Source organism: Emydura macquarii, unplaced genomic scaffold (genome assembly GCF_026122565.2).
Source record: "Emydura macquarii macquarii isolate MOO-44397 ecotype Brisbane River unplaced genomic scaffold, CSIRO-AGI_Emac_v2 contig_450, whole genome shotgun sequence".
NCBI classification, from domain to species: domain Eukaryota; kingdom Metazoa; phylum Chordata; order Testudines; family Chelidae; genus Emydura; species Emydura macquarii.
In genome coordinates this window covers 976,329-1,002,861 of record NW_027130587.1, presented here as the reverse complement: position 1 = coordinate 1,002,861, position 26,533 = coordinate 976,329, and positions in this window count along the sequence as shown.

The following is a 26,533-nucleotide window of genomic DNA, read 5'->3' as shown; positions in this document are numbered from 1 at the left end:
CCCTGCAGACGTTCTCCAGTGCTATGTTCTGTTCTTTGGCTGCGGAGACAGAACAGGGGGTGGCGAGGCAAGTGACTCAAGAGAAGGGGGAGCCCCTGCAAGCCCTGGCTGATAACTGGGCTGGCCCTGGGGCACAGGAATTAGGGCGTGGAGCGCTGAGAGCCAGCGTGGCTGGAATCAGCGCAGAGCAGCTGAAGATGCTTGGGCTCTGCAGGATGCTGTTGGAGGGGATAGACACGGTTGGGGAAGGAGGCAGAGCTGACAGCCGTGGTGGCCGTGAAGGGCGCTGCTTTCTGCGGGGGCAGAGCAGATGCTGTCCGCGGTGGCAGAGGCAGCAGAGAGTCCCTGCTGCTGGTATCTGAGTCGCAGCCAAGACCCAGCTGTCTCAGCCTTTGTTCCATCACCTCTCACGGCAGATAATCTCAGCCTGCCGAATCCCTGTAGCACGAAGCGGTGACTCATGGAATAGGAACACGCTGTTCCAGGGACCAGAGGGCGATGGGAGACAGTCAGCACGGGCTGAGATTTATTCCACGAAGCAGGCTAAAAACAAACCCAAAGAACGTTTACTGCTTGTCTTGTGTAGCAGGGAACTCCAGCGCGGTTGTATCTGGTTTGGAGATGCTGCCATCCCTGCACACTCTGCTGAGAGCATTCACGGCCAGCCTCAGGATCTTAACTCAGGGCTACCTTGCTGCCGTCTGTGCCTCCAGGACGAGGAGTATTTATGGAGTGACTTCATCTCTGGGTCTGAGCCCCGTTGGAAAAGCCAGATGGAGCACGATGGCACCTGTCACACTCCTGCCCCGCGGGAGAGTGTTTGCAGAGGGTTTCCTGGCACCCAGCTGGACAATGGTGCATGTCATCCTACTTTACCCCATAGCCTGGGGGCAGCCTCACATCCACACCCCACTGCCCAGCCGGCAGGCAAGCCCCTAACTAGCAGGCTTCCCGCCACATGCTGCTGTAATGAACCATGGCTGCATAACACACAAGCACCACGGCCATGGGCAGGATCAATCCAGGGACCCTCAGTGCGGATGGTGCGAGTTCCCTGGCCTGCCCTGCAGACGGGTCCTGCCCACCCAGCCCTCTGGTGACTGCTGGCAGGGCCGGGCTGTTTCTTTCCTCTCTGCTCTGACTGGCTGGCTTTCCCTGCTCCGTTCAGACTGGCTGGCCTTTCCGTTTGTGTTCCCGACTGTGGGGCCGGGGCGCTCAGGAGTCAGCCAAGCGGGCGCTATCCCTCGAGCTGCAGGAGGCAGTGGGCAGCAGACGCGCCCTGTAGAGGGAGACAGGCCCCCCCACGCTGGGCCAGCGCGTTCACCTTCCCCTGAGGGCCTCAGCTGGGTGGGAATCGAGTCACCGGAGCACGGGCAGCGGCTGTGGGAGGACAAGAGGCTGGGAGCCTTGGCGCCGGGCCCCTGCAGACACATCTAAAGGACGAGGGAAGCGTGGGACCGCGCGCTGCCCTGTGACCAGCCAGCCAGCCCCCGGCACTGCAGTCCACGCGCTCCGAGCCAGCCAGGGAGGGAGACGAGCGCTCCGGGCTGGGAGCTGGGGGAGGAAATGGACGTGTTTACGATGTGAGAGAGACGGGTGGAGTGGGGCTGCTCTATTCGCAGCCGAGGGAAAGGCTCACGCTGACATTCCCTCTCCCAGCACTGGCTGTGCTCGCTGGCTGTGCGCTACCCCTCGCCGGCCCCCGCCAGGCCTGCCTCTGCGCCCAGTCTCTCTCCTCCTGTGGTTCTTCTCCCGTCTCGCTCGCCATCTCCTTCCTGGCTCCCACCCACCCCCAGCGCCTGCGACTTAAGGAGTTGCAATTCCCAGCCACACGCCTGGCCCAGCTCTCCCATCCTGCCATCCCTCTCCCGGCAGAGTAATGGCTCGTGGAGCCCAGGAGTGCTGCCATGTCACTGTTCCCTTCTGAAGCTGGGGTAACTAACCCGTGAGCTGCGACGGTTAAGGGGAAGCTGTGCCCATAGACAACGCTACAGACTCCTCTGCACAGGCAGGGCAGAGCTGGCGCCTTGGACAGGCCAGCCGCCGACTGAATGGGGTGGAGTGAACACCTCTTCTGGGCTCCAAGAACCAAAATATCTTCCCGATGCAAGACCACTGAGCAGAGTCACGCAACAGGGGCCCGTTCGTCCCAGGTGCAGGGCCGCCAACACGTGAACACGCAGGCTGGGGTGTTCCAAGGAGCCCAAAGGAACTGGGATGCCAAGCTCCCTTCAGGACTCCCCACTGCCAGATGCTTCGCTCCCCCCTGTGCTGCCTCCGTGAAGCTCACACAGTGACACTGATCAAGCACCAGTGAGGTAAGATCAGCCGAGCCAGGCAACTCACACCCTTGTTCAGTGAGGGAGGCAGCGAACACAGGCAGGGTGAGATCCTTCAAGGGGCCGACTGCCTTCAGAATCAATTGCTGCAGGGTGGTGACGACTGGGGTGCATATGGGCCCACAGGGTCGGGCCCTTAACGAACCAGATCTTTACTACTGAAAACTGGGGAAGTCCTGGGACAATGGAGGAAAGAGAATGTGGTGCTAAGCTCCAAACAAGCAAGGCTGAGCAATCCCGGCAATCGCCGGCCGGCACATCTGAGGTCAGTCACTTGTAAAATAACCACACATGAATTAGAGGAAAAACCCTCTCTCAATAGCTTAGGTGACAAGACCATGAGCATCTGGCAGCCTGCGCTTGCAAAGAACAAGCCGTGCATGACAAACGGTTGTTTTGGGAGGAAAGACACATGGGGCTGGTGGATCAGCACAAGGCAAATACAACTAGATGGTAGTGCAGCGTTGGATGCAATGTCTCCCAAAATTTCACTCTCAAAACTCACTCCAATGGCTTACATAACAACCCTGCCGTGGAGTGAAAACTGGTGAAAGGCCCAGGATAATGGCAAATGTCAATGGGGTAGGGGGTCTGTTGGTACCACAGCTGCGATCGCAGTTAACATTGCAATTCATGAGCTGGAAGAGGGAACAGATAGCCCATTAAAGAGCTTCATGCATGCCGCTATGATGGGAAGAGATGAGAACACCAGTAAGGACAGAGAAACTGTGAGAGAGATTAGAAATATGCACAGAAAACACCAACATCAGCTTCCACTTAGAAAAATGCAACGAATCCATTTTGGGGGAAATGATCTGAAACGTCTTCCACAAGAGGGAGAAAGCTGGAAGCAGCGACACTGGGAGCAACTGAAGTATGAGAACGGACACCAACAGAAAATGAATTTGCAACGTGATATGGATTGTGACACACACACAAGGTCACATAACCATAGCTATGGGGAATACTATAGCCATAGGGAAAACCCAGGTGGCTATAGGGAAGTCAAGCAGCATGTCTGGATGCTGGGCAAATGTACTTCACCTGGCTACCAGATACAAAAGACTTATATAGGGGTTGCTTAGGTTCATTTACATGTTGATCGTATAGTGGAATTTGATTAACAGTTTATACTTAACAGGAAAGACAATCACAATGCACAGTGGGGCACACCAGATGCCCTCACAGGAACGCCCAATGAGTCACTTGATTATACAATCAGGTTTTCAGGGACCCTGGCTAACACCCGAAGATGGGTGGTGACACAATACTTGTTCAAATGCTAATTTGTATGGAGTAAGTTTCTATGGGGCCAGTAAGACAAAGGGGGGCAGGTACTGGTACTTATCAAAACAGGTGAAGTCTGTTCAGACTTCAATAAGAGCTTAAGGCTCATAACAGAGACTTGCCTCTTGGGTGTGGTTCAGAGACCTCTTGTGGGATTTTAACATCTTTATCCTAATTTCAGTTGAGGCATTCTGTTAATGGTTTAGCCTGGGGCTTCTATTTCAGTTTCAGGCTACAACTTCAGGCCAGGCCTTCCATGACCAGTTTCAGGCCAAGCATTCTATTAATAAATGTAATGCTTATTTCTTTGATTCCACAATCCTCCCTTTTGTACTTCCAGTACAACATAAAAAAGACTTTGATTTGAAAGGGCATAAGCATCTGTGGCCTTCTTATCCATTACTATTGGGGGGGGGAATTACAACAAAATTGAAACAAAACTTTTGCTAAACACACTTAGGTTTGCCTGTTCCACAAAGCCATTTTCTGTAGTTCAGGTTCAAGCACTTGTCCTGCTATAAATTGTACTTCCACACACCCTCACTCTCATCTAAAGAGTGGTCCAGGCACCTACCCTTCCCGCACACTGACCAGTGGGGCATCGGTCCAGGAGGCCCAGGCTCCAGGTTGGTCCGATGCCTTATCCACTGGGCATGCTACGGGGAGGCAAGGGAGGCGGTTGTCTGCTTGGACAATCATACCCAAAACTACAGGCATGGTTTTCGAGGAGAGACTGGGATAACATATTGTTATACATTATTACAAGGCAAAACATTAGAACTATGTACATATTCAGGTTGCATTACATCAAACGAGATTAACAGGCAGTCAAGGCAGTTAGAATGTAAGGTCTTCTTGGGGGGTTTTGAACTTTCACAGTGAAACAAAAATGTCCATTAGCTGCTGGATTTCTTGGTTGTTTTCTTCTTTTGGCGGTAGAGTCTGCTTACAATTGAAGCATGAATCCAGTTAAGGTATCTTTGACATTGCACTGCAGTGTTAGTGGTTAGCAGCACTAAATAAGGTCCTTTACACCAAGGTTGCAACACATTCTGTTGTTGGTGGACTTTTACACAGACCCAATTGCCAGATTGGAGGGAATGGTACAGTTCTGTTGCAGGTGCTGGAAGGGCTTCTTGAACCTGTGAGTAGATAGACTTAACACACTTCATTAATAATTTACAATAGTTCAGTATCACATCATCAGTTAAGTGCAGATCCAATCCTTGTGAATCTAGTGGTCATCTCATGGATCTGGCCATAAGGATCTCATGTGGAGATAGTCCATGTTTTCTGTTGACAGTATTTCTAAGATACATGAGAGCCATGGGTAAGCCATTTGGCCACTTTAAGCTGGTTTCTGCACATAGGTTTTGAATGACTTGTTCTGTGGAGTGGGTTTCTTTATCGCTGTCCAGGATGAGGGGTAACCCAAACCAAGGTATAAATTCTTTCAATAGTTTCTTGGCAACAGCTACTCACATCTGCTTGCTTACAAGGATATGCTTTTACCCATACTGAAAACATATCAATGATGACTAACACATATTCAAAGTAAATCCATTTGCGAGTTCACAAAGGGTCCCCATGGAGGGGGTGAAGTTCACAAAGGGACGCTAGGCAAATAGGGAAAGATTCAGGAAAAAGAGAACAGGAAAAATTCAGGGCAACCCAATCATGATCAAATCAAATCATGATGACACAAAATCAAAAAATCAAACCACCAAAAATCATGAAATCACACGATGAAATCACAATGAAATCAAATCACGATAACATCCGACATCCCCCCTTTGCTCGTGTGAGTCACGGAGTGAGTCGCACGGGCAAGGTATGCAAGATATTACAATATAACAGTGTAGGGGTCTGCTGGGCTTACCCTATGGACTTGTGGCTTCTAACTTAGCATATATTTCTTATTTAATAGCACATGGCACATATGCTAACTTAAACAAATACAACTTAACTAAAACAATTAACAATGAGTGAAGTATAATAGACATTATCCCTGAAGAGGTGGGGGACCATCCAGTACAAACATTATACCCATGATATGCAGTCAGCTCTTATTCTGCTATTTTGATCCTGTTTGCAGCATCTTGCTTTGTTTGCTGCAGAAACTGGGTTACTTTTGCTTTCTGTAACAAGTGATTAGCTATTTTAGACCAATTTAACCCAAAGTTCACTGAAAGCTTTGTTAGACTGGCAGTGAGAGTTGTACTGTACCCTTGGATTTGTGGTATACAGAACACTTACATTGCATTGGCATTTATTTACAGGGGTTTGCTAGTACTCTCATTTTTTCATGATGTTACACAAACACAATGTTCATTGTATAGGACTTTTGCGGCATTTTTCTAAATTATTCCAAATACATTTTTCCACTATGGCAGTGTTGCATGGTTCTACGGAGGAAGGTATGGATAGGCAGACCCATTTGTGGGGTTTACATGCACTACAGCCCCTGGTATCCAATAGTTTTCTCTCTCCCAGCCCACTGACTTATAACCCAGGGTAACCCAAAGGATCCTATGGCCAATTTTGGTAAGGGGCTTACCTTCCATACTTTATCTCCATAGATTGCTGGTGGGCAATTCTTGCAAATACCTAATTTGACACTTTGAGGCACAATAACCATGACTTTGTGCCCATTCCGTTTGGCAGTGCAGCTGGTTCTGCAAATTAGGATGTACAGGCACTCTTGTAAAACAGTCAAATTCATTTTAAGCAGTACAGGTTTCACAGAAGAATAAAAGGTATACATCACCTTTAACTGGTTAGATCTAAGTTTACAGAGCATTAGGGCTGAAAGGAAAAGCCTTTCATACTCAGTTTGCCTAGAGTTAGATGGCTGCTGTAGTCATGGAGCGAAAGCAGGGCGGGGGGGAGACAGACTGCTTGCTGTAATGTGATCTCCGAGGAGTTGAGTTGGGGTGGGCAAACCCCCCTTCTAGTAGCAAAACTCAAAAGTAAAGAGATAAGACAGCCTCCTCCGATTAGATAAGTAGCTCAGTGACTGAATTCAGGTTAGGTTCTACAGGAATTTTACAAGTGAAGCAAACTTTAAGATTCATTGTCTACCATACCCTGCCATTTTAAAAAGGCTTGTTATTTGCTTGCGAGTAGTAGGAAGTGAAGGCAAACAACAACAACAACAAAAACTTGCTCAGATTGGGAGAGTTTCACAATGGTAAAATAGATAGCAGCTGCAGGAAAACATGACAAAGTAGTAGCCGGATTAGGGATGGCAGAAAAACTGCAGCATAAACTGCTTGCAGATCTTGCACAAATTAGAACTTGAGGTACCTGTGCCAACAGTTCCTTTTGCAATTAGGAAGTGTGGGCTTTGGCGCTCTCTGATCAGAATTTGTAACAAGGCTACTAGTGAATTTAGGCACTTGAAATTTAAAATCACATTGTTTAATTGGTACCTAAAAACATTTAATTTCAGGATCTCTTTTCCTACCAACTTCATTGATTTACAGTGCTTCCTGATTCTTTTCTGCTTAATGCCGTACCTTCAATACCAAACACAATAGTAATAGTAACAAGACAAAATATAAAACTCAACACAACATAACAATGTTAGTAATCAAGACAAAACATAAAACACAAAACACCACCCTTGTTGCAACACTAGATCCATGGTTTTGTTCTCTAGCTGTTTTACTGGTACCAGTCTTTTTCCATAGTCCTGAAAGATAAAAGAACACTTTTTCTACCCCTTGGGGGGCGGCGAATTATTGCTTAGAATACACATTTGTACACAAATTACATTTCCTTTTATGCATTTGGAGGCAGTTAAGTTCCAATGGAAATCCTTTTTTTTTTTTTTTTTTTTTTTTTTTTTCTTAGTTCATGATTTAAACTAAATCATTCATATTTAAGTCACTTTAGTCAGGTTTATTTACAGACCATTCCTTTAGGAGAAGGGCCCATTTTCCTTCAGAATGGCTGCAACAAACCAAGAATTTATTTTTCTATAACAATTTTACAACTTTTAACTGTTTCATTTCCTCCAGCTTTTTATAGGGTTAATCTTTTACTCTTTTCCCGCTTTTGCTTACAATTCTTGGCAGCAGGCTTATCTTGTTTTACACACATATTTATTTCCAAAACATCAAGTTTGGGTCTTTGGGCTTTATATCTGGGAGATTCTTAATAAGCCCCTTATTTCCTCTGTACTGAGAGGAGTATACTTATGAACATGCTGAGCTGTTTTCCATTTAAAATCAGTGTATTCCTCCTGTTGCATGATAGCAGTACTGTGATGTGCAGAGGAGTTACACTCTTTCAGTTTAACCCTTAAAGCACTGTTCTCAGTTTGGAGTTTCTTCAATTTATAGTTCAGATTTGCCTTTTTCTAGCTTTTCTTTTTACAGTAAAGTATCACAACTCTTTTTCCTAGCTTTTCTTTAGTCTGACCAGACCACCGCATCAAACTGTCTTTTACACATACCCATCCATCCATCTTTTACCATAGGTTTCTGAACCTTTGCATGTTTTTTTTTCCTTTAGAAATTTAATGATCTTTTCCTCCCCTTGAGGACATCATTGAAGCACCCTGGGGCAATTCTTAAGACATTGTCACCCAGCTTCCCAGACTCATTCAAGTGTGACAACCCTGGCAGTGCAGCCACCTGGTGCTGCAAGAATACTTTGTTAATTGCACAGTGGATTTCTAATGTGCTTTTGATCTGGGACAGTTACTAAGCCTGGTTTTAAGTTTTTCAGTAGGCAGGCAGGCTCCTGCATTGTTGAAATTTACAAGTAGGGGATTCAACAGGCAAGCACTCTAGCTTGTGCTGCTGAAACTGACAAATAGGGATTTCAACAGCCCCCCACACAGACTCCTTGCGCTGTTGAAACTGACAAAGTTTCCTTGGGTGTGCACCCCCGGTATTCACAACAACAATGGCATGCTTACTGTTCTCCCCTTGCATTTTTAATATTACCCAAATAGCAAATATCACAGGATCTATTTTTTTTTCCTAGGGGATAAGGCAACAAGCCACCTTCATTGAGAATACAGAAACTTAGTAAATAGTATTAATAGGAAAAGTATTAACACTGTAACAACCTTAATATAGTTCTTTACTTAGGGAAACAGTATTACCAATGTAACACTCAAGAAAACAGCATTAATACTGTATCAACAACAGAGACACATGTTTCAATCGGTACCTTCATTCACACTCACACATTCTGATAGGCATACACAGACAGAGATAGAGACAGACAAACATTCATAGGGGTCTTACAGATGTTAGACCCAAACCTCCTTCCATTGCTGTTTTAATTTTTACTGGGAGGCTTTGAGATTTCAAGTTTGTGACTTTTTGAAGCTTTATTATACTAATTCAAAAATGCATCCCATTGTGCCTGGGATACTTTGGATCCAAGAGACTCTAGAGTTTTTCTTAAATGCATTATCTTATCCAAATCAAGGGTTTTCACATCAGGAAATTGCCTGGCCAGGTCATTCTTGGTGTAAGAATGCCAATTTGCTAGAAACTTGCAAGTTCAGGGAGCTTAATGCATACTAGATAATACACTGGGGTTCCCTTTGGGGGACCTGACACTTGCCTAGATTGTCCTGTTCCCCTTATCACACACACTCACACACATACACAGGAATGGCTTATTGAGGGATCCACACCGCTTCAATTCAGCCCGCAATGCAGCTGGGGTGAAATGAACCCGATGATGGAACGCTTATTTAGCGGGAGGGGGTTAGGAAAGGAGACAAGACACAGAAGGGGTCTTCCAAAGTCACAGGAGTCCATTTGGACAACGGATCTAAGGAAGCTCATGAATTGAAGGGGGAAAGGGATAGCCTCTTCGGCTGCAAAACACTCCGCCTGTCCGTTGGGTCACTAGGTTCAGGCAAGCCCCCTTGCAATTGACTCACACCGGTTAGCGCCAACAAGGCTTGCAGTGGAATCAGGGCGGCTAGAACTTGCCTTAGTCCAAGACCTGGTCAACGGCTCATTTAGCTAAGCACAATCATTTGGGTCATACCCACACATTACTTTCCCACCCTCTGAAGTTTCCTGGGTGTAATGCTTAAACCTGCTACAGGGAAGAACCAGCCCTCCACTGACAGAAACTTAAACTTGCTAAGGCGAAAATTCCCATCCTTAGCTGACAGAAAAGAAAATATAAATCTATGTAGCTTCAGTTTATAAAGAGAAGGAAAGGAAGAACCCAATCCTGCCAAGGTGAAGATTTCTACCTTCAGCTGGCAGTGAAATCAAAAACCTACCAGGCAGAGGACATGATCCTTAGCCCGTAGTCTGCCGGGACCCGTGTAACCTGCAGTAAAACCTAAACCTGCCGGGGTGTGGATCTAACAGTGTCCACAGCCCGCAGTCTGCCGGGGTAAGGATCTAATAGTGTCCTTCAGCCCGTAAAACCTGCAGTAAACCTGCCAGGGGAGGACTAATATCCTCAGCCTGCAGTACCTGACGGGGAGCGTCCTCGACCCGCAGTAAAACCTGCTGGGGTGGAGACTTGCGTTTCCAGCCCGCAGTACCTGTCGAGGTGGAGACTTGCATCTCCAGCTCACAGTACCTGACGGGGTAAAGACTTGCATCTTTAGCCCGCAGTAAAACCTGCCGGGGTAGAGACTTGTGTCTCCAGCCCGCAGTACCTGGCGCGCTTTCCAGTATCACAATAAACCAGGTGGGGGAGACCTAATGTCTGCAGCCCACAATAAACCAGTTGAATGTCTGCAGCCCACAATAAACCAGGTGACCACTTCAGTTACATACAGACAAAACAGATAGACACAGACAATTTAAAGCTTACCCCGATCCTTAACAAAGTTCGGATCTCGCTTGGCTGTTCTCAAATAGGAAGCCTATGGACAGCCCTCCTTCAAGACCCCAAATAGAGATTTAAAAGGTCTCTTACCTTTGAGTGGCGCCGAGGGGTTGAAGGGGAGCGATCCACGGTCCTTCCTTGGTGAGGCTAGCGCTTGGAGATCCGAGTCACGGCACCAAATTGTCGTGGAAAAGAATCACACTGCTACATTTTAGAGTTGGATCGGGTGCAGCTTTAATTGTGACACACACAATCACATAACCATAGCTATGGGGAATACTATAGCCATAGGGAAAACCCAGGTGGCTATAGGGAAGTCAAGCAGCATGTCTGGATGCTGGGCAAATGTACTTCACCTGGCTACCAGATACAAAAGACTTATATAGGGGTTGCTTAGGTTCATTTACATGTTGATCGTATAGTGGAATTTGATTAACAGTTTATACTTAACAGGAAAGACAATCACAATGCACAGTGGGCACACCAGATGCCCTCACAGGAACGCCCAATGAGTCACTTGATTATACAATCAGGTTTTCAGGGACCCTGGCTAACACCCGAAGATGGGTGGTGACACAATACCTGTTCAAATGCTAATTTGTATGGAGTAAGTTTCTATGGGGCCAGTAAGACAAAGGGGGGCAGGTACTGGTACTTATCAAAACAGGTGAAGTCTGTTCAGACTTCAATAAGGCTTAAGGCTCATAACAGAGACTTGCCTCTCGGGTGTGGTTCAGACCTCTTGTGGGATTTTAACATCTTTATCCTAATTTCAGTTGAGGCATTCTGTTAATGGTTTAGCCTGGGGCTTCTATTTCAGTTTCAGGCTACAACTTCAGGCCAGGCCTTCCATGACCAGTTTCAGGCCAAGCATTCTATTAATAAATGTAATGCTTATTTCTTTGATTCCAGTTAACCCTCTGGCTCCTGTGGCTGAAGAGAAGAGAAGAGAAGAGGGGCGGGGCGGGGCAGGGCAGGGCAGGGCAGGGCAGGGCAGGGCAGGGCATCACATTGCACTGCACCACACTACACCCCTCCACTCCTAGCCTGGAACTGAGCTACTAAGGCCCTGCAGCTCTTTTTATCTGGGCCTGCTGGGCTCTGATTGGCTGCTTCCATAATGCCTCTCTAGGCTCTGGAGGACCCACTCCACTGCTTCCTGGGGTGGGGTGAGGTAGGACTGCAGGGTCTTCAGCAGGGAGCCACAAAGGCCAGCTACAGCTCATCAGAGGAATATTTTAGGGTGGATCAAGGGCATGTAACAGGGAGGTGGCAAAATTTGCAGATGATAGAAAATGATTTTGGTTCGTTAAGTCTGTGGGAAGCTGCAGCTCTAACCCATCTGGATGAAGGTTGGGGCTGTGCTGAAAAACACACGCTGGAGGTGGAGGGCCTGCTCCCCGCAAAGCCCGCAGCTCATTCTGGAGAGACAGTGCCTCCCACGGGCACTGCTGCTGTTAAGGCCCAGGAAGGGATCCAGCCCTTTTCTGGGTTCTGCTCCAGCTGGGGCTGAGAGCTGGACAAGTGCTGCTTCGGCATGGTGCTCTTCCTTCGGCCAACAGCCCCGGCCTTGGGACTGTGACTCTTCACCCCTGACAGGCTGCAGATCTGGGTCCCCAGGGTTTCCCCTCTCCCCTCACATGTAACACCCCAGCCCTCGCCCCGTTGGGCTCTCTCATCCCCCTGGTTTCAGTCACTGGTGTACCGCTCCGCGTCTAGGACAAGCCCTCCGTCTCTAGGGCAGCAGCAGGCCTAGGAACGCTCTAGGCAGCTGCCCGTGCCCTGGCAGAGTAGCTGCATAACCGCGCTGCTGCAATGCACGTGGATCCGGACCAGCGATCCTCTGCATGCCCACGGGCCCAGCTGCAGGGAATGTTCTTCCAGCGCGTCTGAGAAGAGGCTGAGTTTTGCCACTCACACTTACCTCTGATCCCTTTCCGAGACTGAGGAAATCTCACATGTGGTAAAAGCACGAAATATTATTGACTCCGCTCTCCTGTTTGTTCAAGATTCCTGCCTAGAAGGAGGACTGGACACCATGTATCAATTCCGGCAAGATTAAACAGATGTTGGATCTGAGCGGGCGGGTTCTAGGCATCTCGGGAAGATGCTTGTGATTAAGCGAGAGTTTCACATCCCTCGTTGATCAAAGAAAAGCAAAGATTTATTAACTACTTAGGGTGGAGGGGGGTTGTAACAGCCCAGTTGTTAGTGAGCATCCTACACTTTAATGGGAGCTGCGCAGGGTGGAAATCGCATTTGGCTGCACAGAGAAACTGAGCCTCAAAGTTCACATTTCAAACCCCAGCGTTTAACACTTCGCTCACTTCCTGCAAGCCTGACAGGAAGCCAGGCCAACGCAGAGCCCAGAGCTAAGTCAGTCCTGCCCAGAACGGCTGAGCCTGGGATCCTGGCCGCATCTGTGTGAGCAATGCCCCCCAGGGCTCACAGATAAGCACAGGTCTGGACTGACTAGTCCCTCTGGTCCGTCTCCTCTCCCGTCAAGTGGCTCTCCCTGTCTCCACTAACCCCTTTGCCCTGCCTCTCAATTCTACACCTTTCCTACTGTCCCCGACTCCACGTGTCTCTCCCCACGCCTCCGCCTTTGCTCTATTCCCTTCTCATTCTCACCTGCAGTGCTTCATACCCCCTTTCTCTTCCCGTCTAGCTCTCTGCATTGTGTGCATGCGATAGTCACACTTACAGCGCTCATTGTGCCAGGCGCTGTACAGATACTTAGTGAGAGACCTGGCCGGCCCCAAAGTGCTCACACCCCAGCTAGGCAAAGGAAGGATCATTATCCCCATCCCACAGATGGCAACTGAGGCGCAGAGAGTGAGTGACTGAGCAAGATCACACAAGGCAGAGCTGGGAAGTGAGGTCAGATCTCCTGAGTCCCAGCCCAGTGCCCTCTCCATAACATCACCCTGTCCCTCCACTCACCCCCTCCTCTCATCAACAGCCATTGAGAGGGGCGCAGTGCTCGCTGGAGAGGAGATGCTGGCACAGTGTCCTGCTCCCAAGTGGAGATCTGGGGGCCCTGCTGCCGCAGAGAGCGCAGAGCGGGGGGGCGTGGTGGGAACAGAGCCCGTCACACTGGGAGCAGTGAACTACAGACGAGCTCCCCATAAGCACGGGTCATTCCAGGGGGAGGCACAGCCGACTTGGGGCTGCTCTCTCCACTATGTAGCCCCCATCCCCTAGCAAGGAGGGTGCCCCATGAGAAGAGATGCTCCTTGTCGCCCCTCACAGAGCCAGCACTGCTGACTTTCCCAGGCAGCAGGAGGGCAGGGGAGGAGGATGCGACCACCCCAGTCACCCTGGCAACCCTCCTCCCTCCACCAATGGGAGGAGGGGAGACAACACCAATCCCCGCAGCCCATGAGAGGGCAGAAGCGAGCCAGGCAGACGGGTGCAGAGCCCGGGTGCCGGGAAAGCCGAGGGAGGCTGCGAAACGCCCAGTGTTTGCTCCCCACGGAGAGCCCAGCCTGGGGCTCCCTGCCCTGGCCAGCACAGCACTCCAGGCCCTGCGCCTGGCCCGTCTGCAAAGCCTGCCCGCAGCGCGGCCTCAGGCGGGGACAATCCGCTCCTCCTGCCCCAGCCACCAGCCATGGGACAGCCCGGCTCTCCAGCCACTGCCTGCAACCTGCGGCGCTGAATCAGCCCCCCGGCGCCAGGCTTTGGATCCAGAGACCCGACCTGCTTGCAGCTGAGCCCGTGGGTTCCAAGCGTTACGGGCCGTCAGCGCTGTTCTGGGAGGGAGCGGGTGGTCAGTCCCTCTCCAGCAATCCCCGGGGAGGCCTTCTGGCCTGCACCGTCCTCTGGCCGCTCAGCCAGAGCAGGAACCTGCGTGAGTCCCCCGTAGCACAGAGCGCTCGGTCCTTAGGGTTTAATCTTGCACCACGAAGGTACATGGCAGCTGCAACAGGACGTTCACCAAGGCCTGCACTGTCGGTCCCAGGATGATGAAGAGTGTTTCTAACAGCATCTCCCGACAGGCCTGCAGCGTGTCCCCCGGGGCACCACCGGGAACCTGAGCCTGGGGGACAGACGGAACTGAGGGGGGGTCAGGAACACTGGGGACCGTGTGGCCACATGACCTAGTGTGCTGGCCAGCAGAGCCCTCAGGAATTAACAAGCCTCGCTGAGAGCCCCAATCACTGTAACCGTTGACTGTCTGATTGGCTGTGCACTTCTCTGCATCAAACCCTCCATCGCGTGCAGAGTTACCCTCTGCCGTTGGTTTGCGTGTGTGAGTCGGAATTCTTTGTCAGGTCAGTGTGCTAGCCACGGCCTGCCTGTGCTTAGCCCCTCGTCTGGCTGCAGGTGCTGCCGAGTGGCTTTGTTCTTTAGCCCACCAGGGGGAGGAGTCGGGCACTACCAGCCGCACCACGAGATGAGCCCGGGAGACAGAAGCCGTGGCACTGCCCAAAGACTGCCAGGTCCCCGCTGCTGTTTGCACATCACAGGAGCTCTGCCAGCGCCCAGCGGGATTATAACCGCAGCATTGTGCTCTCCGGTCGCCACACTCTCCTGCTCACACCGTGTGTGTTAGCAACACCAGCGCAAACTCCCAATGGGCACAAGCCCTGCACGTGGCCGGGGCCTGGGAAATGCTGAGGCCTACGTGGCGGGCGGGGGTGGCTGAGCAGCACGGGGAGAAACCTGGCAATGGCCATGTGATCCTAGACAGTGGGAAGGCGTCACGGATGTACCCGGTCTGGTCTGGGCGCCAGCCTGTGCCTGGTCCCTTGGGCATGACCCTTTTAGTGTGCTGGGCCCAAAGGCCCACGCAGTTCCACAGGGGCAGGCCCCCGGCCTCCACAACTCTGCAACTGGGCCTTCAGCTACCAGCGATCCCTGAGTCTCCGGGGCTCCCTGCAGCTGAGACAGACTCCTGTGGAAAGTGCACACTGTCCCCTTCCGGGCACCGTGCTCTCAGCCAGAGAGTATTGGCAGCAGCCTCTTCCAAACAAGGTAACCGGGTATCACAACTGGCGACAGACGCGGCAAGTCCTGAGGGCAGCACAGAGAAGCCAGGTTAAGGCAGAGCTCAGGCTGGCCAATGCCAGGGCTCCCTCGAGCCAGGCCGCGGCAGGAACCATCTTGACTGTCCCTCTGTCTCTGCCCTTTTGTCTGGCAGCCCCAGGTCGGGGCCCATGGAATGCAGTGCCCCTCCCACTAAAGAGCCCGTGGGATGCAGCGTCCCAGCCACTAGACCTGCATCTCCCCACGTCCTGCCCCAGCAAGCGCTGGGCCCCGGCAAAGCCTGAGGGCTTCCTCCGTGGCAGTCAGTCTGCTCTGGGGTCATTACACAGAGCAGAGCCAACGAACGACTCTTGGGTAGCCCAGGGTCACATGGGCTCCTTCCCAATCCCTCTCTGGCTGCGCTCCCATGGACTCTGTGGGGAAGACACTGTACCCCATCTCCCAGGGCAGGGCTGGCAAAGCAGGGTGGGGTCTCTGGATGGGCAGTCGCAGGTTTCTAACCATCAGAGGAGTGCAGTTCTGGAACAGCCTTCCAAGGGGAGCAGTGGGGGCAAGAAACCTGGCTGGCTTCAGAACTGAGCTTGATACATTTACGGAGGGGACGGTGTGATGGGACAGCCTCGTTTGGCAATTGACTGATCTCTGACTATGGGTGGTAGATACGCCAATAGCCAGTGAAGGGATGTTGGATGGGCGGGTTCTGAGTTATTACAGAGAATTCTTTCTTGGGTGTCTGGCTGGTGAGTCTTGCCACATGCTCAGGGTTTAGCTGATCACCATATTTGGGGTCGGGAAGGAATTTTCCCCCAGGGCAGATTGTCAGAGGCTCTGGGGGGTTTTCGCCTTCCTGTGTAGCACGGGGCACGGGTCACTTGTTGGCGGATTCTTTGTACTTTAAAGTCTAAACCATGATTTGAGGACTTTAATATCTCAGTCATAGGTCAGGAGATCTATGACAGGAGTCGGTGGGTGAGGTTCTGTGGCCTGCGTTGTGCAGGAGATCAGACTAGATGGTCATATTGGTCCCTTCTGACCTTAGAGTTTATGAGTCTATGAGTCACTGCCCAGCAGCTCCACGTGCCTGGTGGGCTGGGGAGGTGCTGGGCAGGATGCAGGATGGGGTGAGGGCTGGGGCGCCGATGGCAACTCTGTTCATGGGGTGGCCCCATGAATCCTGCTGCGAGTGAAGCTGTCTGACAGTGGGACATGCGGCCTCTGGATGTGCAAATCCATTGCCCTACAGCAGGCGCTGGTTCTCAGGGGTTCTGGGACAGGGAAGCCTGCCTCCCCACTGCCCTGGTATCAGCAGTGTGCCCGGGCGGAGATATTTCCCGCGGAGTGGGTAATGTGTTGAGTCAATGGTACACCCGAGATGAGGCAAGACAGTGTCACAAACCCAAATGCTGGGAGTGCAGCGTGGCCCCTCGGAGACGCGGGAGTGGTACCCATGGACTCTGGGAAAGACCCGGGCTGCCCGCCTGATGGCGCCTTGACAGACGGCGCGAGGGCCCAGGCTGAGCGGCAGAGAAACCCCAGCATAGATGTTCCTGTCCAAGGAGCCTGCGGAGCTGATCAACCGACAGGGAAGCCAGCTGCTGAGCCAGGGAGTCATTAGCACAGGCTCATCCGTCTGCGATTCCCCGGCATCTGGCTCTCGGGCCGGTCCCTGCCTCTCGGCTCCCCCACTCCCCATGCTCGGCATCCCTGTGCTCCAGCCTCCTGCACGCCGAGATGCTGACGCCCTGGCCCTGCTGCTGGGAGGGCCCAGCTTGTCTCCTCGCCTAGGACTCGCCCAGAAGGAGAAGCCGTTTTTACAGCTCTGGGGTGTGAGCTGCGAAGGGGGAAATGCTCACACCCAGCGGCCCGAGAGGAGGAGTGCAGGGTGTGTGCCTTGGCTCCCCGGCTGCGAATGGTTTCCACACAAATTACAGGCGCTCGTTAAAGATACGAGGCCCTGGCACCGCTTCTGGCACCGGCATGCCACGCCACGCACGCATTCATTGGCCTGACGGGTGACATCATTCGCGGCCACCTGCTCTCGGGGCGCGTCAGGGGACCCGGGGAAGCTGGCGCCGGCCCCTCCCTTCATGCCATGGGCGGGGGCGGATGTGATCTTCCTGCGAAATCAGGCCGCAGGCGCCGACGAGGAGCCCTGGGCAGGCACCACAGCCCTGCTCTCGTGCACCCAGGGCCAGAGCGGCTGACAGCTGTGCCGTGGCCTGTGGGAGCAGCCCTGGGAACAGGCTATGGCAGGAGACCCCAGGCGCTGCTCCTGTGAGCTCAAGACCCTCCGCTCGGCCGCTCCGGCCTAGTTCCCTAGCGGCACGTCTGCCCTGGGGCTCTTGCTCTGCTGCCCACGTCCGGACACCCTGCAGCAGTCTCTGCAGAGGGCAAGGGCAGACGGGGCCAGAGACCGAGCCCCAGGCTGGGCTGAGACTGTTGCCAGGCCGGACGCACGCCCTGTATCGCCTCGCGCAGAGCTGTGTGGGGATAAGGAGGCGACATCGGCAGCAGGGGCTGGGAATCTGCCCCCTTTGCCAGCGCTTCGATATCTTCCCTCCAGCCCGCGATGGCTCCCCCCGCCCTGGCTGAGAGCCGTGCCGGCCGCGGGCGCAGAGATAAGCGCCCGGTGCTCTGGCTGATCAGCACAGCTGTTCCTGTCCCAGCGCACCTCTGCCCTACGCGGGGAGGGCGGCCTATGGAGTGCCCGCTCGGTGCCAGCAGGGGAACCCCAGTCATTCCACCCGGGCTGGGCACAACTCTTCTGGTGCTGCTCCAGGAGGCAGTGGCCTCGTCCGGACAGGTTTCATTCAAAACCTACCGAGCTCCCCAGCTCCATCCTTCGCCTCGAATCTGGGATCCAGGGGCAGCTTCCCCGCCCTGAGCAGGGTTAGGGCCACCTGTCCCTTTATCCCAGGCAGTCACAGCTGGGAGAGGGGCAGGGTGCAGTAACTGCCCCACTGCAGCTGCACCTGCAGGGCATGGGCGGGTACCAGCTGAGGGGGAGTCGAGCCCTGGAGTGACGGGCTGGTGGAAGCATCATTCACAAGCCCAGGGGTCAGCCAGGTTTTCATGGGGTTTCTCCTGACCGGAGAGTGAAGATGTCAGGCAGAACGAGGGAGGGTGCAGGATCGGGCCCGCCAAGAGCAGCTCCGTTTTCCAGCGTGGCGTCCGGCCGAACGGAGACGCTGCCTGGCTCCGCTCACGTGAGCAAACGTCTTGGCCCGGCCGTGGCTCGTTTCGGGCAGGGAAAGTGGTTCATAAATCACGAGAGCAGCGACGGGGTCTCATGGCTGTGACACTGCCAGGGCAGCGCTGCGTGCCGTCGCGGCCAAAGGGAACACAAGCTGGGCGCTGGGTGCGGGCCCGCGCTGCCCGCTGACGCAATCTGTCTGCAATGCCATTAGCATGGGGGGGTTGATTTATGTTAATTGGGTATTTATATCAGGCCATTTTTTTCCCCAATACAGCAGGAAATTGTTGGAATAGCTACATACCTGGCTGGCCGGCCCAGGAGCAGGGAGGCCAAGAAACATAACAAGAGCTGCTGTTGCCTACAGCATTTGCATGGCAAGCAGCTTTGCAAGTGCCTGGGGAGCTGTGCATCACGGAGCGGCACAGGCTGCCCTCCGCGCCACGGCGCCCAGCGCCGCCTGGGGAAGCAACGTGTGCAGTACCTGGCAGTCAGTGCGCCCGGCCGGCACGCGTGAGAGACGTGGCTGGGGGGGACGCAGAGTCAGCAAGCTCTGCAACCTGCAACCAGCCACCCAGGCAGAGTGTTCTGCCCACTGGCCAGGTCCCTCGTGGCACGGGATGTGAGCTATGCACAACGCCTGGTGTGATGCGCGGGGAGCCTCAGGGCACAACACAGGGAAGTGCTGCGCTCAGTAATCAGAGCCATGGCCCGCCGGGGGCAGCGTGTAGCGCACACGCCCTGCAGGGTCCCAGAGCATCACTTCTCCCAGCACTGAGAGTTACACCACCAAGGGAGACAACGTGAGTAAAGCTATCGGCTGGGGAGTGGCACAGATACTAGGGCACCAGCACAAAACCCTAGGCCAGAGAGAGGGATGTGTATGGGGACGGACAGACAGACAGATAGATAGACAATACCACTGGTCTTTGCTCTCACGGAGCAGGTGGTGTACACCGTGCCCCCGTAGCTGACACCTGCACCGACGCCAGGCAGTTCCCAGGTGCGGGGTAAGGGGCTGGCTGTGACCTATAGGCTCTCCACTGGCTTGGGACCTGCTTACCCGAGAGCCCACGTCCTCTGCCCATGGGGCATGGCTGCCAGCTGGATCGGGGGAGGTGCGGGAGCTGCAGCCTGCTCAGGTGGGTGGAAGGGGCTGGGACTGTGGTGTTCAGTGATTGCTGGGAGCTGAGGAGCCTGACTGAGCTCCGTTTCCGTCCGTGTCTGGGCATGAGCCGCTCCGTAACAAGCACGGTTCTGACTAGCCGCTGCCAGACGCTCCTAGAGTTTCCCGAGCAAAACAGAACAACGGCAACATCAGCGAGAATTTCTGCTTCTTCGAGCCAGCCTGCTGTGACGCTTCCCAGGGGTACCCAGGGCTGGGAGGGAGGCAGCTCGCTACCACCTGCCCTTAGCATGAGGGAGCCTGGACTGTGCCGGCCAGGGCTCAGCTCCCCCACGCCACCAGCCACAGGCCACAGGAGCACAAACCCCCTCAGCCCCTGTGGGCCCCACTTCCCCTCTGCAGGCTAGTGATAGACACGATCCGACCCCCAGCGCGCCGAGCATCCCTGGGATGTCCGGCCAGGCACTTGCAGTGTCACTGCTCCTTCGGGAACAACACGCACACACACACGCACACACCCAGTTTACCAGGTACAACTCACATCCCTGCCTCTCTTTACACACAGCTTTACATAAGCGTGTAGTGGAAACAAGTGTGCGTTTATTTAACACAGAGATTTAAGTGCTAGCAAGTAGAAAGACTGGAACGAAATGGTTACGAGCAAAATAAAATCATAACGCACGTTCTAGAACCTAGACTTACCCAACTAGTTACCGTCGTGTCTTACGTGTTGCTCATCAGTGTTTTCAGCCAGGCAGGCAGGTCCCTTTTTCCTGGAACAAGCCACGCTCTCAGCTTGTCTCCTCAATGAGGCTCCCACATGTCTCCTTGCACTCTCCTGATGCACCAGACAAACCCTTTGATCTTAGTCACAAACCGGGCACCCTCCTACTCCCTGTTCTAGCCTGTCAGGTTCACCCGCTCGAGTCGATTTCGCAACCATGATTAGCTGGACTCAGTAGCAAATAGCGGGAGGCTGTGAGGCACACAATGCAAACAGCCAGATGAAGAGACAAGCGTCTGCTACTCCCTGCCCGAACAGAATGTGTCTGAGTGACCTGTCTTTCACTTCCAGGTTTCAAGAATTTCTGGTACACACACACTTCTGACACATGATCTGCACATATGTATCACAGTGATCACAACCACCCGGGGGATGGCTCTCAGTCGAGACCTCGCATACCAGCCTTCAGTGAATTATTGTGCGTATATCCGACCCGGCGGATTCCTGTAAAACCCTGTGCCCCCCGTGCCCTCTGTCAGTTGGCATCAAGAGATCTCTGGGCCACACGCACCCCTTCCATTGATGCAGTCAGGCATCCATAGGCATCAGTTCAGAACCCCCTCGCCTTGACGGTGCATCTGACACTACATTGTCCTGGCCTGGAATACGGCCAGTTCCCATGTCATGTTCTTGCTGTGCAATGTGCCGGTGTGTCAGTCTGGAGCTGACAGCTTTTGTCTGTGGAGCCTGGCCCATGGAGAGCGGTCTGTTAGGAGAATGCTTGATCACCCACACGATTGCGTAACTCTCTTTTCACGACAGGGTCGTTTTATTCTGTGGGGTCAGGATTTTACTTAAGAAAGCAATAAAACCCTTCCCCTGCTTGCATTAGCGTGGATCCTAGGCTTGTGTTGGATGCATCAGTGCACAGCTCAAATACCTCGCCAAAGCCTGGACTGGCCAGAACCGTTTCTCTGACCGAGTTTTTTACTTCACCAAACCCCTTCTGGCAGGCTGAAGCCCAAACCACTTTGTCAGGCTCCGTTTTTTTGCAGCGGCCTGTCGTTGCAGCTCCACTGTTGCTGAAATGTTCCACAAACCAGCAGTAATAGTTTGCTGAGCCTATAAAAGGCTGAACTGGCTTTTGGTTTGGGATACAAGCCAGTTAACCCTAGATCAACTTTCAATGGCTGTGAGCAAATCTGGCCGCCTCCTAGCCAATGGCCTAGATAAGGGACTTTGGCCCTTTCACGCCTTTCGTACACTTTGATATTTCTGCTATGAAACTCTTCAGAACAGTCCCCAGGTGGTTCTGATGATCTGTCCAGGAATTGCTGAAGTTTGCAATATCATTGATATAGGCCTGAGCACAGTCTGGTAACTGGGATAATGCTTTATTAGCAAGCCTCTGAAATGTGGCTGCTGCATTAATTAACCCAAAAGCTGATACTTTAAACCCAAAAATGACCAAACCAGTAATGAAGATGGATTTTTTCTGTGCTTCCCTGTCCGATACCCCTTTGTTAAATCCAGAGTGCTTTGGAACCGTGCCCTTCCTGACGTTTCTAGCTTGTTATCAGTTCTGAGCATAGAGTATGCACAAGGAACTGACAGGTCATCTACCTCCAGGAGGTCAGACCTGACAAAATGAACTAGCACTGCCTCTGCCACCACAGAAGTCTCTGCTTCGAGGTATCTGCATTCGCCTGGGCGGATCAGGGAGTGTATTTGGCTCCCCCAGACTCAGGACATTACTTCTTCATGTGTTCAAGAAACACATTTAGAAACAGCTTCTTGGGCCTTCGTCTTGGGCTGGGGTCTGATCACTAGGGTTACCAGGAGGTGACCGGTACTGGGGTGGTCAGTGCTTTGTCTCCTCCCCTCTTCGTTTTCCCAGGAACTAAATGGGGACCCCCTTTTTCTACAGGTTTTGCCCTTCCCTTCGGGACCTGTGCTCTACCAATGGTCTCCCTTCTCTGCATAAATCAACTGACTCAGCGGGGGATTTTTCCCACACCGCAGCCCTCCCCTCTCCTGAGCAAACAGATCTATCAACTGGACATCATTTTCTGGCCCATTTCCTGGGATATTCCCCCTTCTGTGAACACAGTCTCTTCCTTTAGCCACTTTTTTGAGGTTTCTGCACTTCAGGCAACATGCCTCTGGGGTAATTTGAAACACATGCCCTTCAACAGAGCATATGTCACAGCCTCATTTCCATCCATAGCATTAACACCCGCAGAGCTTTGCCCGTCAGTCTGGGGAGCAAGACAGTCACTCTCTGGTCCTCAGGGATGTTATGTACCCTGCATATCCTTTCAAAGATGGTCAAATATTTTTGATGCCATCCGTCTCCCTGTAACGTGGGCATAGTTTGACCCAGCCGCGTGATCCCTGGGGCGGGGCACCCTTGGGCTGAGGGGTCCGTCATTGCATTTCCAGCTTGTAGCACGGGGTCCGGTCCGGCCCCGCGGTTGTGGCCCTTCTTCAGGCCCCGGCTCAGAGGAAGGCCACTGCACCTTCCAACAAGGGGAACATTAGCATCTGTGATGAGTCTGGTGCTCCGGCCCTGAGGCAGGGTGGGCAGGCAAATAGTCTATTGCCCCGGCCCTCAGGCAGGGCGGGTGAGCAAGCAGGGTCCTCTAGTCAGGAGAGCAGGGGACGGTAATCAGTCCCTGGGTGGCGAGAACAAGGGGGAGGGGGACGCAGGCCCACCTGACTCCACTGCATCCCAGCCCAGGGCTCTAGCAGTGGCAAAGGCGTTGCCACTGAGTCAGCGGGGCTCCCGCCACAACATGCCGACAGGGCTTGCCCCTGTCTCAGCCATGGCTCTGGCCGTCCCTGGGCCACTTCCTCCCCGTATCCCCAGGTACCTGTGTCCGCCGGGTCCTCAGGGTCGCTGGGGTACACAGCCCAGGGTAGACCTGCCAGTCCCTCCTCATCCACAGGCAGCAAGGCAGGGAGCTCCTCTGCGAGGGGCAGCTCCTCCAGGTCACAGGGCTCCACAGCCTCCAGCAGCTCCTCCAGGTCCTGTCCTGTCTCTGGGGGCTCAGCATCAGACAGCTCCTCCAGGTCGGGTCCAGCCTTGGGGTAGATCTCCCAGCCCTCAGGCTTGGGGGACTCGCTCCAGTCACTGGGGCCTAGCCCAGTCCTGGTGGCCTGTAGGCCGAGGCCAGTCTAAGGGGTCCGGAGGGGGGTGGTCGCCCACTTGGGGTAGTGGCCTGGCCCGGCCCAGTTCAGGTCTTTGCTGCAGCCGGCGGGATGGCACATCTGTCTCCGGCGGCAGCTTCTCCCCCTCTGAGCTGTGGGGCCTGCTTTTTATACTCTCAGCCCTGGCTGAGGCTCCGCCCCTCTGTTGCCGGACTGGACGGCCAGCAGAAGCTATCACTAGCCGGCCTCCCGGTTTCCAGGCAGACTGGGCTGCCGGCCCTTTTACAGTCTGGCTCCGCGGTTGTGGCCCCGGCTCGGAGGAAGGCCACTGCACCTTCCTACACAGCTCTTTAAGCTCATGCTGCCTGTCCTTCTCACTTTCTTGGGCTTCCGCTGCCCACTTTACTTGCCTGCCTCACGCTGCCTCTTCTCTGCTTCCAGCTCCTTTTCTTGGCCTTCACACTTCCGGTGTTTTAGCTCCATTCATGTCTGGATGTCCTCTTCTTGCATTCCTCTCTTTGCCTCTGCTTCCGACTCTTCAGCTCTTTCTGCTATTTCCACCTTTTGAACCCCTATCTTGGCCAGTTCTAACGTTAGTGCTGCCTTGTTGGAACCTCTCCCAGGATGGTTTTCCAAACCGACTCCTCCCCCAGGCACAGGCCCGCTCGGTGGATCAGTCACGTCTCCTTACTGCTTATCATTTTCCATGAGGAGATATTCTCCTTTCTCATTTTCCCTGTGACATCTAAGCCATGTTCTGTACACAGTTTTTCCAGCTGTGATCTGTTATGTCTAGCAGAGGTTTCTGCCTTACTACATAAAAAAACAGAAAATAACAAACCACAACCTTCTCTTTATCTGTTTCCGACCTTCCCACTTTTGAAGCTCTCCGTATCTATATTATCTGGTCTATAAGTGACTGGAATGTGGCCCTTAATTAACCAGCAAACGGGGCATAGATCCTGCCGACTACACCACTGTGACGCTTCCCAGGGGATCCAGGATCACAAAGCACCTTGCTATCGCCTGCCTTTAGCATGAGGAAGCTCTTCATGAAGTGGTGGCACTTCCTACTGACGTGTTTGCTTTGCCTTATCTGTCTCATTCTATGGCTGCAAGCGCCCTGTGACTCTGACGTCAGTTTCTAACAGTGCAGGAATTCTTGTTTTCCGTTGAACAAAATGTCGACAGGTTCAGACATTCCAAGGCCACAAAGTGCAATCGCCTGTTTCGCTGCAGTGTCTTCTAGTCAGGCTACCTCGCAATATGAGAATAATAGCCTGGAACAAGTATGCAGTATTTTCCAGCCTATGTAAACAAATCTACGTCTACTTCGCTCCAGGGTAACATTTTTGCCCAGGCCACTAACATGGGTCTTTCCCTTGACTTGGCCTGGATTTTTGGCGTATGTGACAAGCCTTAGGTGAGTCATAAACTCTTCTGTGGTTGCACTTTCTTTCTGGACACTGCTGAAAACCATCCCTCGCCTTTGAGTCATAGCTGCGTGGAGAGCAGCAGGCCTCAGATTTCTGCAGCACAGTTTCCTAGTCAGTCTCCTCTCCCTGACTTAACTGAAAACTATTAAATGCCCCGTAGCGGGGTAGGGCCTACACTTGCCTTCTTGCACGACAAAACCCACTCAGACTCCTCCAGTTAGGTCGCCACGCTGTGCAGTTTATTTACATGCCCTCCACCAACACCTGTAAAATCCCACATGGGAACATCCCTTGTCTCATCAGCCCTCGCCCAGGGCCCGAGAGGAGAAGCCGTATCTCTTCCTTGAGACTCGGGGCTTAGCAAGCCCTCTCCTCCCCCCAGCACTTCCTTCCAGTGCCTTTTTATCAGCCCAGCTGATGAGTAATTAACCCTCTAGCATCCACAGCCTGATTAGAGAATTACATCCCAATCCCCAACCTGACCGCTCTGGGGGACCTACTTAGTGCCCGGGTGATCAGAGTGCTGGCTCCCTACTAGCTCCCGCCAGCTGCTCCTGTCCATGCTCTGACACCAGTTCAGCACCTGGGCCCAGCCCCGAGTATCCTGGCCTGCCTCCAGAGGCTAGCTCTGGAGATCTTTTGGCCAGGACTGCATGGGGTCTCTACAGGGGTTCTGAGTCTTCCCCTGGGGGAGGGAGGACAGGACCTGTTCTGCCTTCGCAGTCAGGTCCATGTCTTCCACCCCTCGGCCCTTCAGACTCCTTTGCGGTGCGGATAGTCTGGTGTGGAGCACATTGGTGCATGCCTTCCTCCGCCGCCTCTGAGGGCTCCGATACAACCAGCAGCTCTTTTATCTCCACCCGAGCAGTCCTCCGTGAGACCTCTCTGAGCTGCCAGTCTTCTACCAGGACCTCCTCCGGACATGGAATCTGATTTCGGCCACCAGGTCCATGGTGGTCGCCAAAGGGGTGGATCTCCTTGCAAAGCCCATGCTACACAACCCCCAGCTTGGTGTGCAGGTGGTGGAGATCCCCTCAGTGCGCCAGAAGTTGGTCCTGGGGGGATTCACCAGAATCAGAGCCCTCCTGGATTACAGCTGGGTGGACTGGGTGGATCCCCAAGCACTGGGTCGGCGCATGGGGCTCTCCACCCTTCAACCCCCCGGCACGCACTCCAGGAGATGAGGGCAGCCTTACTGCCAGTGTCTCAGGTTTTCACTGCAAGAGGGTGCTCCCTGCCTGCCCCTCACCCCTGGCCTTCTGGATCTTTTCATCAGGCCCTTGCCCGGCAAGCCCCCCCCGGCTACCTCCTCCCCACACCCCAAGCCAGCTGTATGATTTGCATCCAGTATGTTTCCAACCCATACCCAGAGCCCATCTGTACACACTCTCCATTTCTTCACCCTCGTGTCCCGTCCTGACACCAAGCGGTGGGACCATTTGCCACCAGTGCAGGTGAGGAACC